This window comes from Calidris pugnax, unplaced genomic scaffold, assembly GCF_001431845.1.
Source record: "Calidris pugnax isolate Ruff unplaced genomic scaffold, ASM143184v1 scaffold461, whole genome shotgun sequence".
Classification (NCBI taxonomy): Eukaryota; Metazoa; Chordata; class Aves; order Charadriiformes; family Scolopacidae; genus Calidris; species Calidris pugnax.
The window spans coordinates 195,559-211,698 of record NW_015091201.1 but is presented as its reverse complement, the minus strand read 5'-3'; positions in this window follow the sequence as shown (position 1 = coordinate 211,698).

Here is a 16,140-nt window from a genome sequence, read left to right as displayed (position 1 = left end):
CCGTCCCGGGCCGGGGGCCGCCATGTCCCGAGCGGCGGCGGGGGTGGAAGCTGGGCGGGCGGGTGGGGTGGCCGAGCTCCCCCCCGGCCCTAGCGGGGGTGTCGGGGCGGCAGCGGGGTCCCCCGAGGTGCGCACTCTCCCCGTCCCCGCCGGACGCTCCGGTTCCCCCCGGCGTCGGGCGGGCGGTGCGAGCGGCGGGCGCTGCCCCGGGGGACCTAATCTTCCCCGGCAGCGGGTGACCGGTCGCCCGGGGGGCCGAGCCGGAGGAAAGCCTTCCCAACCGAAAAAAAAAAAAAAAAAGTTAATTTTTACATTGCGGAGCAGAGAGAGGGAAGCGCCCGGCGGGGATGCTGCGGGCGGGGGATGCCCCACGGGCGGCAGGGCCCTGCCCGTGCCACCCTCAGTGCCATCTCCTGCCCCGGCCACCCCGCTCTGCACCCGTTTTGCTTTTGCATCCTCCTGGCTCTGCTGATGTCATCTGGCCTGGGAAGAGCCCAGGGCTGCGCAGGGCTTTGGGTGCTGCCCGCCTGGGGGTCGCCAGCTGGTGCCCGCTGCCCCCCAGCACCACCACCGCCAGCTGTGCCCTGTCCTGGGGCTTTGCCGAGCCCGCAGGGCTGAGCGGGGCAGCGGGCACCATCTGCGGCTGCAGCCAGTGCCAGGGGTTGCCCAGGTCCAGTGGACCCTGTGCTGTGTCCAGCCGGTCCTCGGGCTTGGCTGGTGGAGCATGGGCAGCAGCTTCCATGGGTGGCACAGTGGAGCCCCTTGTTGCCCCTTGGCTGCCTGCAGCTGTGCCTGCCGGGCACTGTGTGGGCACCAGCACCCCCCGTCACACTGGGGTGAGGGTGCAGCATGTGGGGGTAGTGAGGACGCCTGGAGGGATGAGAGCCTGCAATCCCGGGGTGCTGCTCCAGCATCCAGCCTCCTGTCTCGTGCCACCACGCCAGTGCTTGCTTTGCTGCTTTTTCTTGGGGTTTTTTGTTTGTTTGTTTCTTTATTTATTTAATTATTTCATGATTGGGTCTGCTGAGCCGCCTGGGAGGTGAGCAGGGCTCTGGTCGTGCCATCTGTGCTCCATCCTGTAGGGCTGACCCAGACGTGGAGCGAGGGGTGGCAGGGACAACTGTGGGTGCCCAGGCTGGCTGTCCCTGCAGACACCCCCCGGGATCATTTCAGCTGGGAGTTTGGCTTGGTCTGGAAAACACCAGGAGGACGGAGCTGGGGTGATGCCAGCAAGGGGCCAAGGGAGTGACTGTTGATGCTGGAGGAGGAAGGGGCTATATAAAGAACAACTGCATCCCCTCCCCCTCCCGGCTCAGCCAGAATGCCTGGAAAGCACCCAAACAGGGGGCTCTTTTGCTACAGCACAGGCTGTGAAACAGAATTGGAAAATAGGCTTTTTAATAATAATAGTAAAAACCAGCCCTGCGAATGTCCTCTTGGCAGCCGGTGCTGGCTGAGAAGTGATACTGTGGAGTATTTTAAAATCTTTCCATTCCTCTAAATATGTCTGAAGAAAAATAAAACGTGTTTGTGCCTCACTCCTGCTGATGATTATTATTCGTCAGCCTAATGCTGAAGGGTGCAGCATCCTCCCCAGGGCTCCCTGCTGCATCCAGGAGCTCCTGGGGATGGAGAGCCAGTTTGGAGCATCGGGATGCCCTGGAGCTGAGCCGCTGTCCACAATGGGGCAGAGCCTGGCAGGGCAATGGGGAGCCGGACAGCGTGTGTGGGAAATGGGATTTACAGACTTGGTGGTGGCGGTCACCTGGGAGGAACGAGATGCTGCAGTGGATGGAGTATAGAGAGTGTCTGGGTTTGTTTTTTCTGTGCTGCCAGTAACCAGCCTCATTAATAGCCTGGGCCAGTTTCTTCCTTTTTTAATGCAGTGTCTGAATTCTGACAGGGATAAAAAAGAATTAAAAAAATGAGCTGGCATTATTGGAGCTGAGGAGGAGATGCAGGGCTTTCACTGCTGGGTAGAACAAGAGCTTCGTGTCTTAATGGGATTTTTTTAAAAATGGTACTTGCAGTGCAAAATGCTGATCCCATGTTTTCTGTGAACCTTGGTGATCCAGGTTGTGTTGAAACTCACTCGAGCTTATCTAGTGCTCTGGGGGTGGTGGTGCACCCAGGCCTGCTCTGAACCAGGGAAAAATGTCCTCTCTTTGTGGAGAAAGATTAGCTGAGGATGGGCCATGAAGGATGCCTGGAATGAGACCAGGAGAGCTTTGCTCTCAGCTGCTTGCGGGTAGATGCCAACGGCTCCAGCCACGGGTGGCGTTTCCTGCCCATCTGGAGCGGGACTGCAGCTGGTCCCATTCCCCCAGACCCCCAAAAGCAGCTCCTCCCGCTGCATTTGTACCTTTGCAATGTTAGTGACAGAGCAGGGATGGACAAAAATTATTTGAAAAATAATTGATTTTGCTTTTGGGACAGTCTCTAAGCTGCTGCTCCCTGTGCTCCAGGCACCTAAAATGTCTTTATTTAGGCTTTGCTTGTATTCTGTCCTCCAAAGCTTGAGGAAAGCTGGTGCTGAGGGTGCTGCATTATAAAGAGCCATCACCCACTGTGGATGGAGGAAGAACCTGAAGCTTTGCTCAAGGCATGAGGACTCTGCTATCCTGGCTCAGCAGGACATCACGGCCAGTGTGCTGCGGGACTGGGATGAGATGGTGTGTGTGTGCAGGACTGCAAGGGTCCCACACTGCTCCAGCCTACCTGGGAGGTGACAGCTCAGTTTGGGGGAGATGCTGGGATTTTCGCGGTGTGAGACAGGTCTAAAGGGTAAAACAATTATGAATAATGTTTTGAGAGAGAGCAGGAGGAGGTGAGAGAGATGTGCAAGTGTCATAGGATCACAGAATGGTTTGGCTTGGAATGCACCTTCAAAGGTCAGGGGCACCTCCCACCAGACCAGGTTGCTCCAAGCCCTGTTCTACCTGGCCCTGGGCAACCTGGGCCAGGGTCTCACAACATTTTTTCCCCATGTCCAACCTAAGCCCACCCTCATTCAGTTTAAAACTGTTGCCCCTTCCCTGGTCAAAAGTCTCTCTCTCTCTTTCCTAGAAGCCCTTTTAGGTACTGAGCAGCCACAGGAAGGTCTCCCTGGAGCCGTCTCGTCTCCCAGCTGCACAACCCCAACTCTCTCAGCCTTTGTCCACAGCAGAGGTGTCCCAGCCCTTGGACCATGTTGGTGGCCTCCTGTGGAGTGGCTCTAGCAGGTCCATGTCTGCCCTGTGCTGGGGACGCCGGAGCTGGAGGCAGTGCTCCAGGGATTGTGAGGAGAGTGGAGCAGAGGGGGAGCATCCCCTCCGTTGTCCTGCTGGTCAAGCTGCTGAGGATGGAGCCCAGGAGATGCTTGGCTTTCTGGGCTGCAAGCACACATTGCCGGCTTGTGTTCCATTTGTCACCCACCAGTATGCCCCAGTCCTTATCCAGAGGGTGCTATCCCTCCCTCCCCCAGTCTGTGCTGGTACTGGGGATTGCCCTCACCCACATGCAGGATCTTGCACTTGGCCTGGTTGAACTTCACGAGGTTCACATGGACCCACTCCTCCAGCCTGTTCAGGTCCCTCTTGATGCCACCCCTTCCCTCCAGTGTGTTAACTTCCCCACTCAGCTCAGTGTCACATGCAAACTTGCTGAGGGTGCACTTGTTCCTACTGTCTGTTGTCACTGATGAAGATGCTGAGCGGGCAAGTGGCATTTGGCAGTTTCTGGTCCCAGAGTGCCATGTTTCCAGCAAAATTCAATTCCCTGCACTTGCTCCCCATTTCTGAAGCAATGAGATGGTGCCCAGGCTCTGCAGGCTGCTGTGAGATGCCTGCCCAGGCCATGAGAGGGGGTTTTGAGGGGATATGGAAGCATGGGGTGCGGGAGTCAGTGACTGGGATGGTTTGGGTACGGGTTGCTCTCGCTAGAGGAACTCCACATGCTTGTTGTTACTGGCCATTAAGAAACATGTGATGTGTGATTTTGAGAGGAAGGGACTCTGCTGTCAACATTTCATACAGCCAATTAGCAGAATTTCCAATAGTTATCGACTTTTGGTGACTGTAGCAGTCGCTGAGCTCTAATTGGTCTGGGAAAGACCATTTATCACTTGACAGATCTTCTCCCTGTTCCCAACCAGACAGTGCTTGCCTGATGTTTTATCTTACGATTACATGATGGAAGTGTTCCTTGAGATGCTTGGGTGGATGCTGCCCAAATCATGGGTTTGGGTGCTGTGGGGAGAGGTTTGGCAATGCCACTGCGCTTGTGGGGTGGTGTCCAGGCCTGGCAGTTTTAAGTGCTGGCAGAAGCTCCCCGAGCATGAGAAGGACCTTCTCTGGAGTGCTGACAGGAGAAAAAGGACAGCTCAGACCTGGAGGTCCCCCAGCACAGACCTTGTGTGGTGGAACCGGTCCTCTGTGTAAGACTGGGTGGCAAAGAGTGTAGGACTGAAGCCTCAACAGTTGCTTGCAACAAAGGAAGACTACAAAGTGATGGTCAAATTTCTGGTGACGTTCCTGTTGGGTCTAAAGGCTTGCCTTGCTCAAATGAGTAGTGTTAATTAAGAATAATCCCTCTGGTGTTTGAAGAGTTGCTCTTTATTTCATGTCTAGCTTTTGTTTCTCATCATACCTCATTTTTGAGTAAGGAGCTGTTTCCCAACCCATGCCAACAGGAGAGGCACAGGTCCAAAACCAGACCTGCTTTTGCAGCTTGCAGAAAGGGTTGAAATGGTTTTGCCAGGCCCCTTCCTCCTGCGCCTGTTGCTCCTCTCTATCAGCTATTTTCAGTCGATTTTCTCCAGCGATGTCCGTGCATTTGTACCGTGCCGTCATCCTCCCCAGCTGGCTGAAACCCCCAGTTCCTGCCTGCCTGCCGCGTCCCTGTTTCAAGCGCTTCCTTGTGTCTGTGGGAGTTGTGGGAGGTGTACGTTAAAAATACAAGGAGAGAGAAAGCAGAGTCAGCTCCAGGTCCAGCTCTGTGGATATCCCTCTTCCCTCCTGTGGCAGCTGAAATCTGCAGTGAGGCCCCCTATGACTTGCAGCCATACCTTGCTCCATCCCTTCTTGTTAATAATCCCGCTGATGATTTCTCTCTCAGAGCAGAAATGTGAAGTTGACCAAAGTTGCTGTTTGCAGCACGGATCAGGTCTCCTTGATCTCCATCTGGGCAGTGGAGCTTTTCCGGAGCCACACCCTGATGCAAAAGTCCCTGCTGACCCCAGAGACAGATATATTTGCTTATTTAAATCCTGTGACCCTTTCTTTTTTTAACCCTCTTGGTTTCCCAGTGTGCTTTTGAGCTCTTCTATTCAACCAAAAGGGTCACGTAAATAATTCAGCTTTTCTTCTTCCCTCACCCCTGGGGGAGCCAGGGCTGTCACGTGGCGGGTGACAGCCGGTGGCTCCGTATTGCATGTCCACAGCCCTCTCACAGCCGCCTGTTCTAGCTGTAGTTGGCAGGGTGGGTAGCGATGCTGAGAAGTTGATTTTCTGGGTGCTGGAAGGAGCAAAGCTGCTGGGGAAGGCTGTACACCATGGCTGCCCTTGGGGTACGCCTGGCCCGGCTGTCTCCCCAGCATCAGGGTGCCTCTCTGGGGCAGGGAAGCTGCTTCATCCACTCCCTCGTGGTTCTGGAGAGTGGAAGGGGTTGAGGCACGGGTGAGACCTTGCCCCCTGGGGTCTGCCAGGCAGACAGAAAATGGCGGAGGTGATGTAGAGTGAGCCCACAACACCCGCCTTGCATGCTCTCTGAGCTGTTTTGCTCCCCAGGGGCCGTGGGGTCCTGGGCGTCCCTGTGCTGCTGGGATGCTGGTAGCAGCAGCTGGCACATGCTTGAGTAGGGCAAGCCAAAGAAAACTTACATTGGGAAGACCCTTCTGTGTGCTTTAAACACAGCAGCATGCAAAGCCTATCCTCTGAGCCAGCTCTGGATGGAGTTTCGTGTCCCTGCCTCGGGAGGAGACTGGAGTCTGCACGGGAATGGATGGGGGTTTGAAGGCCAGGAGGGCTCAGCCCTCACTGGCACCAGCATTAGAGGAGGAAGCTGAGCCCTGGGGTCCTTTGATGCCTGCTGGGGAGCTCAAGGTCTGGTGTGGTGGGGGCTTCAGTGGTCCCACTGAAGTCAGCCTGAATGCAGAAATAGTCTTTGCCTTCTGGAAGCTGGTGCTACGCTGTGGATGCTGAAGAGTAATGAGATGTTGTGCTCATAAGCCATGTACATTGCCTGTGTGCTGGATGTCTACAAGGGCTCGAGCCAAAGGTGTTTAGACTGGTTCCCATCGTTTTAATTGCAAATGTCTTTGTGTGAGCTGCTCAGAAGCTATACAAATGTTTGTTTTGCTATGTATCTCCCCATTAACAAGATTTCTCAGGAAATATGCAAAATTATCACTACAGGCAGAACATGTACAGTAAGGCTCATTAAGCTAAGTACTATGATAAATTGCTACTTCCAGAAAATTACTTATATTAGCAAAAAGGAGTAGAGTGAGCCCAAGTGGAAGACCTGGGAAGATGGAGTGTGCAGTAACATCCTGGATGCAGGTGGCTGGACAGTGACCTGAGCAAACCCATGGCAGGGGACGGCCAAATGTCCTTGGACTGCAGCGTCTGCAAGATTATCTTTAGAGGAGATGCATGGAGAGAGGAATGCAAGTGGAGAAGGACGGCATAGAAAACAGAAAGAGCATGATGCTGTGTCAGGACCAGACCAGGCATAAAGCCAATGGGACTGTCTTAGAAAAAATACAAAACAAGGCAAATCTGGAAGCACAAGGAGTAGAAAGTATTGCTGAACTTGAAGGCAGGAGGAGAGGGCAGGGGCAATGTGCCACAGACTGCCTCTGTCCCTGCTGTTGGTGGCCAGCAGCAGGACTGGTGTCTGAAATGTGGGCGCTGCTCCCCAAACAGGGGAGCAGACTGATCGCTGTGAGCAGAGGACAGGCATGTGGTCTGTCATGGGCTCACACAATGGTTTGGGTTGGAAGGGACTGCTAGAGACCATCCAGCCCCCTGCCCTGGGCAGGGACACCTCCCACCGGACCAGGTTGCTCCAAGCCCCCTCCAACCTGGCCTTGAACCCCTCCAGGGATGGGGCACCCACAGCTTCTCTGGGCAACCTGGGCCAGGCTCTCACCACCCTCAGGATCTCACAACATTTCTTCCCCACGTCCAACCTAAGCCCACTCTTGTTCAGTATACAACTGCTGCCCCTTGTCCTGTCACTGCAGACCCTGGTCACAAGTCTCTCTCCTTCTTTCCTAGAAGGCCCTTTAGGTACTGAGCAGCCACAGGAAGGTCTCCCTGGAGCCGTCTAATCTCCTGGCTGCACAACCCCAACTCTCTCAGCTTTTGTCCACAGCAGAGGTGTCCCAGCCCTCGGACCCTGTTGGTGGCTTCCTGTGGAGCAGCTCTAGCAGAACCATGTCTGACCTTTGCTGGGGACGCTGGAGCTGGAGGCAGTGCTCCAGGGGCTGTGAGGAGAGTGGAGCAGAGGGGGATCATCCCCTCCGTTGTCCTGCTGGCCATGCTGCTGGGGATGGGAGCCCATATGTCTTTTTAGGTGATGCTGGTGATATATGGGAGGTGATGGTGTAGACCTGGAGACACCCTGCTGCCATTCCTGCAGGAGACCAGAGGCATGGCCCTCCTCTACTGCACTTCTCCATTACCTGCTCCACAGTGCTGCGTTTGCAATTTGGCAGGTAATGTCAGGAAGAAAGTTTCTTCACCTCAAATGTACAGGACTGATCCTGACGCTGTTCAAGCAGCTCTGGCTTAACCAGGCATCCTTGAATGTGGGCTAAGAAACTCACTGTGAATCCACTCTAATTTTGGTGCTCACGTTTTCTTGATCTGTGTACCCGTGCTGACCAGTTTGAGTTTTGTAAACAGATGTTTTATTTGCTTTTCTTTAACCTGCCTTGAATATAAGAAGATCCTAAGTCATCTTTCATGTCCTGAAGCAACTTTCAGTCTTCTTCAGTGTGATACTCCGAGTCTTTCCAGTGGAGATGCAGGAGATACCCCCGTGCAGCAACCCTCCTGTGGCAGGAGAGTCTCTTCGTCTGTCACCTTTTGCAGAAGTCTTGGAAGCAGTGAGTGAAACCCAAAACATCTGCTGACCACTGGCCACAAACTGTCCTTCTGGGCACCTGGAGGAGAATGGGAAGTCCTGCTGCTGCAGCAGCCACGGAGAGGTCAGGCAAAGAAAAAGCTTTCCCCCAGTCACCAATGATACTGGCACTGCCTGTGGAGAGGTGTAATCCAGATCCCTTGGAGTTTGAGGCCAATGTCGTGTGTGTGCTGCTGTGTTTGAGACCTTGGTGTTATACACAACCTCCTTGGCCCAATTCACAACCCTGTTGAGATCTGTTGTAGAGAAGTTTCTTGTCCCTGCTGCTGTTGGACACCTTTTGCGGGACCTTAGTCATCAAATCATTAATGCTCCGTGTTGGAAAGGACCTTCAAATATTGCCTACTCCAACCCCATTGCCATGGGCAGGGACATCTTCCACTAGACCAGGTCCTGATTGGGTTGTAAAATTCCAAATTTTCTGCCCAAAATTTATTTGTGTTCATTTGTTCTTAGGCTAGTGTTCTCCTGCTGGAGAAAGTTCCTATTCCTTGCTGCCTGTTCCTCTGGTGTCCACTGGCACCTCAGCATTTGCTGCCAGGTGTAGGGGACAGACCACGGCTGTGTAGTGTCAAAATTGCTGCAAGATGGGACTGAGCTTTCTGTTAGTAGTGTAGTATTTCAGTTTCTAGTGGATACTTACAGACCTGGGTTTCTTTTAATGGGAACTAACTAAAAAAGGCTTAAAAAGAAAATCTTCTGCTCACGTTGTCCTGCACGATTTCAGAAGCACGCTGCCAGCTGTGGCTGCTTCCCCTTGCATGGTGCTTTTGCTGTGACGTTTGCTGAGGATTTTCTTGTATTAAGTCTTCCTTTTTATCTGTGATTGCTTTCAAATCTTCCATCAAGTCCTGTCACGATTGGGTTTGTGGTATCTGAAACAACTGTTTGTTATGGTTTTGCAGAAGACATTTGCTTTCTGGGAGGGTTGGTGTCTCTCCTGGGTAGCGCTAAGATTCCTTTATATGGTCTAGGCAAGAGCACTAAAGAAATGTCGTTCCCATGTTTGAGCATTCATGACCATTTGAGCAACCTGGTGAATTGGAAGATGTCCCTGCCTATGGCAGGGGGCTTGGACTGCAGGATCTTTGAAGGCCTCTTCCAAGCCAAAACGTTCAACGAGTGTCTGTTTGTAGCCAGTGCAGTCTGATTTGAAGGATAACTATTTTATGGACTGCCTTGATTTTCATGTGTTCATCCTCTCCTGGTGACATGGGCCATGGAAACTGTGGTGCCACCTGCGTCACCTCCTTTGCCTGAGGCTTTCCTTCTCTTATCACCGGCAGGTTCCCGGTACAGACCTCACAGTCACTTGTGGGCATCACCGGGGCTTAGTGTCAATTGTGGAGCACTTGGTAGACAACAAAGCATGGTGGTGATGCTGGCAGAAACCTCTCCGAGTGCTGACCCTGGCAAATGTGCAACAAGGTGGAGAGGAGAGACGAGTGCTGTCACTGCAGGTACTTCTGCTGCCCGAGTGAAGCTGTAACAAGGATGGTGCAGCCATCAGAAGGATGTTAAGGAATTTATTTCAGATGAATTTAGTCTGTCTGCTATTACCCAAGTAGTTCTTTAGCCACAATTGCAAATTTATAAATTACTGACTGCAAAGTATTGATGCCTTTCCAGAAGACCATAGTATGTTCTAGAGCTACAGGAGGAGGTTGGTGACCTCAGCTCCTTGCCCTGTGCAGGACTGGTGACATCTCTGTCACCTCCAACATTTGTACTTAATAGCTCAGTGGAATTTTACATACCTACTTCTAAAACTGAGCTTAAGAGTTGATCACGGTTCTAATAAAAGGGTTGGGCTTCATGCCAAAGGCCAGTAACGTAATTTTGCAGCAAAGAAAGTCAACACCTAAGGACAAAACTCTTGGAAATCTTGTTCTCCCTTGTACTGCTAGTGTTGGAAATTGGAAGCGCCTACTGACTCACGCAGATGTTGCCAAATGCTAAAGTCATTTGTGCCTTGAACATTTATTCATCAAAAAGTTGTTAGTGAGAAGTATGGGCTGGTTTTGGTGAATATTGGAATTGGACTTAGGTGAGTTGGGGCCTGTGTGCTGTAAAATGCCTGGTTTATTATGCTGCATAGCTGTATTGATATATATAGTCTGTAAAAAATGCTAAGATTTGAGGCTGTTGGTAGTTTAAGTCATGGTCTCAGGTGGTTCAGCTCTCCAGGGCTTTCTCCTGGGAGCAGACCCTTCGGCTGTCCCTATTGACACCACCTCCTTGAAAACCCCCTGGAGGAAGGCTTCTGCTTCTGGACTCCTGAGGAAAGACTTGCTTTGGCTGCTGCAAAATGCTAAAGCAAACCCTAAGGTGTGAAGGCTCAACGCAGCCTCCCAGGCTGAGGGTGGTGGTAGTTTGGTGGGTAGGAGACCTGTGGGTACTTTGTCCCTTGTTCGCATGAAGCTTCAGCAGCAGAGCCAGAGTGAGCTGTTCTGCTGCTGCTGAGTGCCTCAGAGCTGGGCTGGGATGTTTCCAGGAATCTGGACATCCATATGCTGTAATGCATGTCCTGTAAGCTTTTTAAGATGGCTGAGAAGAGATCTCGGTGCAGCTCGCTGCTGAGTTATTCTGACCTCGTCCTTCCCAGCGACGTGCACAGCCACACGCCGGAGCCACAGGGAGTGAGCTGCTACAGGAGCTCTCGGGAGGAACAGCAATGTCTTGGGCTCATGGACTGGGACATGGGGAACAAGGCAATGGATGTTGTACCCTTGTGTGCCCCTCCATGTGGGTACATGGTCCTGGGCATGACCCACTGCTGCTCAGAGATCGTCCCCGCGCTGAGCAGCCTTGTGTTGTGCATCCTGTGGGGCACTCTGGTTTTGATACAGAAAGGGCTGTCATTTTGTACAGAGAGTTAAGCCCAGATGGCTGAAATCTCTAAGGCTGGGCAGGTCAGTATGGAGGTGTCCAGTAAATAAAAAAAGCCCAACATATTCATCCTGGAAGCAAAGCTGGTGAGCAGCATCATGCATCTCTCAGGGATGAGACCTTTTTTTGCCTATTTTAATGGTCCCTAAAAGGGGTAACTGCTGTTGCAGCTTTTTCTTGTTGTGCTTTTGTGAAGCTTGCCTTATCTCCCTGGGGCAGGGAGGCAGTGCTGGACCCCGCAGCCCAGCATTGCAGCTGGAGGCAGGGTAGGACTCGCTGCCTGCTGCTGGCTGTGCAGCCTGGGCCTTTCCTAGGAAAGGGGGGCTTGGCGGAGGGATGAGCCCGGCGGGTCAAGTGTGGGGTCCCTCAAGACACACAAATGCCCAGCTGCAGCCAGGCCCGTTGCTCCTTTGTCCTGGCACAGCTCTGCAGATGCATCCAGACACAGTCAAGTTCATCCGCACCGTGAGGGCAGGAGCTAAAGCCTGTGTGTAGCCACTGCTGAGATAATAGAGACCTTGCTATACCCTGCCGCAGCGCTGTCTGTCTGCCGCCTCTTGCTTTTTGGGGGAGAGCAGGCGTTGACTGTTTTTCATTGGTTTGTGCTCCTCTGCCGTCTTCCGGAAAACGCCTGTGGAGGGACCGGGGCTGGCTTGAACAGGAGGGCTGTAATCTGCTTGATAATGAGTTCATTAGCAGGGTACTTGTTGCGAAACCCACAGAGCTGGGATGCTCTGGGGCTCTGAACTGTCTTGCCATCCACTGCTCCACTTTGCCAGCGAAGTTATTACAGCTCGGCTCTCCCTTCTTTTGGGATTTCAGCCCTTGAGGAGGGGCATGTTTAGGATGAGGTCCTGAAAGATGCTGGAGGAGGTCTGGCTGACCTACCCTCCCCACACTCAGCAGCATCAGAGGCACCAGAGAGGCAGCAGTTCCCAGAGCCATCCATGCTGCTGGCCATGCTGCTCACCGCTTAGCCTCCAGCAGGCTGCAGAAATGAAAAGCCCTGAGAAAGAAGGGTTATCTTCACCTACACTGTGGGGGCGGAAGCCTGGAGACCCTGTGTTCCCGGTGCTACCCGAAAGTGCCCAAGGCTGAAGCGGGTGTCGAGGGAGGTTGATCAAATCCCTCCTGCTCTTCTGCTCTGGACGTGCTGGGGACAGAGCATCTCTGTGCCAGGGACACTGGCAGCCATCAGCACAGCCATGCAGTACCTGTATGCAGAAAGTGAGCAGCGCCAGTGATGCACCAAGGCTGTAGGGCTGCTGAGCTGGTTGTGATAATTAACCTGCTGTAGACTGTTTCTAGAGCTAGTCTCACCTCAGGCACTTAGACTTGCAGCGCTTTTCTGTGGCTCTCTTTCCTCTCCCCCTGAGGTTGGAACATGTCAGGGGTGCCCAGCAGATGCAGAGATGGATGGATGGCCATTTTGGCAGCTGAGAAGCACCGGGAGGATGGCGTGCCCAGCCTGCTTGTGTGGCATTTGGAGTGCGTGCTCCTCTTCTGTTGCTGGCAAGCAAGTCTGGGCCTTTGAAGACTGTGAATTGTTTGCTGCTTGTGTTGAGCAGTGCCAGCAGGGAGCTTTGACCTGGACTGGAGCTTTCCATGTGGCCTTGAAAACCTGGAAAGCTTGAAGCCAAAATGCTGTCGCCTGGGTAGACACTTTAGATTTCCCTAGGAAAGCTATTTTGGTTTGTTTTTTACCAAATGTGCCTGGACCAAGCTCTGGGATGGAGGGAGATGCTGGGAGCAGATGATTCTTCAGTGTCCTGCATCCTGGGAAGCTGGGCCTGCCTGGGGGCATCTCCTCTCCCTTGAGTCCTGATTAGCCCTGTGGCTAATACCATTGCTGCCTCCCTCCTGTGGGGGTGTTGGGCGATCAGCCTGACACCGTGTGTCAGGGGTGACGTGGCACGGAGGGTATTTCCAGTGACGTGGGTTGGACAGATGGTGCCCTTCTCCAGCCCAGAGTGAGAAGTGCCCTCCTGACCAGAAGGCTCCATCTGTGTAATTTCCTTTTCACAGGGCCCCTGGCCAGGTTTTTGTGCGCTCTGCCCGCGCGCAGCAGGGCAGCGCTGTGTTCAGTGCCTGCCCTAAATAACCATCACCCTGCCTGTGCATCGGCGCTCTGCTGCGCCTGGGGGGCAAGTGAACATGGAAGTGCCTCCAAAAAGACTGCATGTGTCTTTGCCAGAAACCCTCTCGCTGGGCAATGGGTGCCTTCCTCTGGGATTTCTGGATCTAACAAATGGCAGGGTCCAGTGGGCAGTATGATGGGACAAAGCAGTGACGTGGCATCCTGCATGCAGTCAGCCAGGACTGTTTCAGAGACCATCCAGTCCCACCCCCTGCCCTGGGCTGGGACACCTCTACTGTGGACAAAGGCTGAGAGAGTTGGGGTTTTGCAGCCAGGAGATGAGAAGGCTCCAGGGAGACCTTCCTGGGGCTGCTCAGTACCTAAAGGGGCTTATAGGAAAGAGGGAGAGAGACTTGTGTCGAGAGTCTGCAGTGACAGGACAAGGAGCTGCAGTTTTAAACTGAACAAGGTTGGGCTTAGGTTGGACGGGGGGAAGAAATGTTGTGAGACCCTGAGGGGGGTGAGAGCCTGGCCCAGGTTGCCCAGAGACGCTGTGGGTGCCCCATCCCTGGAGGGGTTCAAGGCCAGGTTGGAGGGGGCTCGGAGCAACCGGGTCTGGTGGGAGGTGTCCCAGCCCTCGGACCATGTTGGTGGCCTCCTGTGGGGCGTCTCCAGCAGGTCCATGTCTGCCTTGGGCTGGGGACGCCGGAGCTGGAGGCAGGGCTCCAGGGGCTGTGAGGAGAGGGGAGCAGAGGGGGAGCATCCCCTCCATTGTCCTGCTGGTCAAGCTGCGGAGGATGGAGCCCAAGAGAGGCTTGGCTTTCTGGGCTGTAAGCACACATTGCCGGCTTGTGTTCCATTTGTCACCTACCCGTATCCCCAGACCTCCTAAAAGTGCTCTCAGCCTTCTCTCCTTTGACCCCTTCCAGCAGATGGCCATCCTGTTGGGTGTGTGCTGAGGTGGCACGAGGCTGCAGGCTGGACATGTGTGCCCTGGCAGAGCTGTCATCTGCCCCCTGCACTGTGCGATTAACCTCCGGACAGGACCATGTCCTGGACTGTATGCTGTGAGACACAGGGACAAGCCAGACTGTTCCTGGTGGGTGCTGAGGATGGATTGGGATATGGGCTGCTGCCCAAGGCAAATATTTGTGGCACAGAGGTGCAGTTGGCAAAGCTGGAAGGAGCTGCAATGGCAGGGATTGGGGGCAAAGGCGGCACGGGTCCCTCCAGCCTGGCTGCCTGGTGGCTTTGGGGTGCAGGAGGGCTGTAACAGAGCCCACGGCTAAATCCTACCCCTGGCCCCCGGGCTGCGTGGGTGGTGCTGGCTCTGGCTGTGCATCAGCTCTGCACTGAGCCCGAGTCATGCTCCAGCTCTTGGTGCTGAGCTGTGACCACTTACAGGGAGCTGCCTCTGCTCCACAGGGCAAGAGCAAAATGATACAAAAAGCCTCAGGGAAGAAATTGCATTCTGCCCGTCACAAAGGACATTGCCTTCTGCAGGGAGCATACAGAGCTCTCCACAGGTCCAGAGAGGTACAGCCATTCCCACTGGCAACCAGAAAGCCCCCTGCACCCTGGGCTGCATCCCCAGCAGCGTGGCCAGCAGGGCGAGGTGGAGGAGGGGATTCTGCCCCTCTGCTCTGCTCTGGGGAGACACCCCCCCCAGCACTGCCTCCACCTCTGGGGCCACCAACAGCAGAAAGACATGGACCTGTTGGAGCAGGGCCAGAGGAGGCCATGAAGATGCTCCAAAGGCTGCAGCTCCTCTGCTGTGGACAAAGTCTGAGAGAGTTGCGGGGGGTTCAGCCTGGAGAAGGCTCTGGGGAAGCCTTACTGCAGCTGCTCAGTACTTAAAGGGACTTATAGGAAAGCTGGGGACAAACTTTTTAGCAGGGCCTGTTGCAACTGGAGAAGGGGTAATGGCTTTAAACTAAAAGGAGGAGGATTTAGACTAGATACAAGGGAGAAATTCTTTACAATGAGGGTGGTGAGACCCTGGCCCAGGTTGCCTAGAGAGGTGGGAGATGCCCCATCCCTGGAAGCATTCCAGGTCAGGTTGAACAAGGCTCTGAGCAACCCGGTCTAGTTGAAGATGTCTCTGCTCGTGGCAGAGGGGTTGGACTGTATGGTGCTTAAAGGTCCCTTCCCACCCAAACTGTTCCATAATTCTATAATTCTATGCCTGTGCAGGCAGGGGATTACTGACCCCTCTCCCCATCCCAGCACAATGGTGTATTTTTAGCAATGCAGGGAAGAGATTCAAGTCAAAGCGGGAAAAAGCTCTAGGTGCTCATCCACAGGTTGATCTCTCCAAGCTTCATCACAATCAAAGTGCATCAACCCATTCCCAGGCTGGCAGCTCCCACTGTGCCTCAGCCTCACTGTGCGAGCAGCTCCTGCTGCTGAGCCCTGGCAGGGGCGCCTGGCCCTCGCCCAAATGGACAAATTCTGAGTTCCTGGCTTCAGGGACCGTTTCTTCTTTGTGCCCACAGTGATGGATCAGGGCAGCAATGCGCCTGCTTTTCCTTGTGAAGGTGATATTTTCACTTGAATCACAGTAGCTCTCAAATCTCAAGGTCTTTGGTTAAGCCATTTGTGAAACGATTATCAGAGCAAAGGGTGTCACGAGTGGTGGCAAGGCTGAAAGCTGAGGTCTTCTCTTGGTGACTCCACCCAAATCACTCACTCTAGGTTGAAAAGCCAATTATAAGGGGAAGGATAGGTATTTCACTTTCAAGGTAAGAGGCATCTCTCTGGAGACTGTATTGGCTAGGTCGGCAAAGAGCAAAGGAGCCATGGGGTGACATGTAACCATCTGCAAAATGTGGAACAATTACAAGATTAGCAGAGACAGTCTTTTTTTAAATATTCTCCATCCCACTGGCTCCTTCTCTCTTGTGAAAATGGAGTAAGAAACTTTTCCACCCCATTAATTTTCCATTTCATTCTGTCATATATCTGCTTTGGACAATAATCTTTTAAATGTCTCCTTATATGGAGAACTGTAATTTTTCTTTCCCCTGTGAGCTCGCATCCTCTGC